This window comes from Phytophthora parasitica, assembly GCF_000247585.1.
Source record: "Phytophthora parasitica INRA-310 unplaced genomic scaffold supercont2.31, whole genome shotgun sequence".
In the NCBI taxonomy this organism is placed as follows: domain Eukaryota; phylum Oomycota; class Peronosporomycetes; order Peronosporales; family Peronosporaceae; genus Phytophthora; species Phytophthora nicotianae.
The window spans coordinates 413,454-415,602 of NW_008649017.1; positions in this window are offsets into that span (position 1 = coordinate 413,454).

The following is a 2,149-nucleotide window of genomic DNA, read 5'->3' on the forward strand; positions in this document are numbered from 1 at the left end:
TGAAGACTGTGTTCTTTTCTTGACACGGGTACCCCTCCAGCTCTTCCAAGTACTGCTTGATCTCCAGCAAAGCGTTAAGGTATGCGGTATTGACGTCTCCTTGATAGATAATCAACTCCAGGTAAATGCTCAGTGCAACAAACAGTCGGAATGTAGCCATTCGGGCTACAGGCGAGAAAGTCTCCACATAGTCCAGTCCTGGACGTTGCTTGTCACCTCTACCAACAATACGAGCTCGAAACCTTGTCACGTAGCCGAGATGGTCACTTTTCACATCGTAGACCCACCTGGTCATCAGTGCTCGCTGGCCTTGTGGCATCTCGTTGCGAGGAATTTTCTTCAATACCTCCTTGTCACTCAAAACTGCGATCTCTTGATCCATGGCTGCACGCCACTCCTTAGCAAATTTCGATCTCATGGCTTCACGGTAGTTGCGTGGAATCTTGACTTCATTAACGCGAATTCCAGCTTTTCCGCGCCGATCAACGTGCAGTGCCCTTATTGCTGAGTAGACCTGATAGTCTTCGAACCGTTTCGGTGCACATCGTTCGTGTGCTTCACGCAATCCAAGCCGGCGTGCCGGGCCTGGGTCTCTTCTAGCCCGTTTCGCGTCAACCTTTGCACGTTTTGGCTCCCTGGTACGTTTGTCTTTTTCATCACGAAGTCTTCTTCGGCCTATCAGAAGGTCGCCGGTCAGTGCGAGTTCTCCAGCTTCTCGTTCGTCAGCAGGATCGAGTAAATAGTCGTAGCCATAGTCATTCACTTCTCTGTCTGCATCAACCTCCGCCACTTCAAGATCCGTCACATGACTAACTGCTTCGTACTCGTCGTCATCCAAATCGCTATTACTGTCTTCTTCAAGCTGTACCATGCCACTCTCGGTTTCTGCATCTTTCTCGAGATTGTCTTCTTCACTGGACTCTGTGCATTCCTCTATAGCGTCAAGCTCGACGTCAACATCAGTACATGTATCTCCTGCAGAGACATTTACTTCATCTTCATCTGCATAGTCCACGCCTTGTCCGTCTTCTGCCGGCACTTCTTCGCCTGCACCGCAGTCATCCGACTCGATTACTTTGCCGTCGACACTTCCACCCTCCTGCGTTCCTTGGAGCGCTACATCTTCGTAGTCGGGCAGTGAGTCGTCTGAACCAGCAACAATGGTTGCTAACGGTGAGCTATTTTTCACTATATCATCCCACAGCTGCTTCTCATCACTTGAAATGCTGGCAGACTCCACTGCATCAGCATCTTCCATCGTAACGTTGCTCGACTGAGCACTTCGTACTGATTCAGCATCGCATTCAGCGTCCTGGGATGAGACATCGTCGTCCACCAGGTTATCAAGCTCTCCGTGCTCAATAAATTCGTTGAAAGTCTGTAGCCACTTGTCAACCTTCATACGGAAGCCCTTCGAATAGCGATCACAGTATTTAATCTTTTCGTTGATCTTCACGTCAGACACGAATCCGCGCTTGTGTTCCGTAGGAAAGTAGACTTGACAACCGACAACATCCTCGCTGTAGCCAATCAAGTATCCAATGCGACAGTTCATTGCCATTTTCTTTCTCTTTGACGTTGGAGTGTGGCAGTACGTGAGAGATCCGAAAGCACGGATGTGGTGTATGTCTGGTTTCGAACCAAACATTAACTCGTAAGGAGTCCTCCCAGCACCCTTGCAAAACACCCTGTTCTTCACGTAAACAGCCGTCTCTAGTGCATGCGTCCAAAACGAGGGCGGTAGACCAGACTGGTGCATCATGGACTTCACCATTCCCATCAAGGTTTGGTGTGTTCGCTCGACAGGATTCAACTGTGACGCGTTTGGCCCCACTTTGATATGCACGATTCCTTTCTTCTTGTACCATTTTTCCATATCTCCATTACAGAACTCTTGTCCCTTATCCGTAAGGACCTGTCGTACTGGATCAGCACACTCCTCAGAGTCTCCAGTGTCTATGACACGAGTCACCACTCGGTCAACACGACTGCCATGTTGGCGTTCTGCCCACGCGATGTACTCTTGCATCCGTGGGTTCACTTCGTTTTCATCACGGGATTTCAGAAGGTACGTCTTCACAAAACGTGAATAGCCGTCCATTATGACCAGTACTGCTTTGTAGTGTGTTCCATTTTGCAGTCCCGGGAT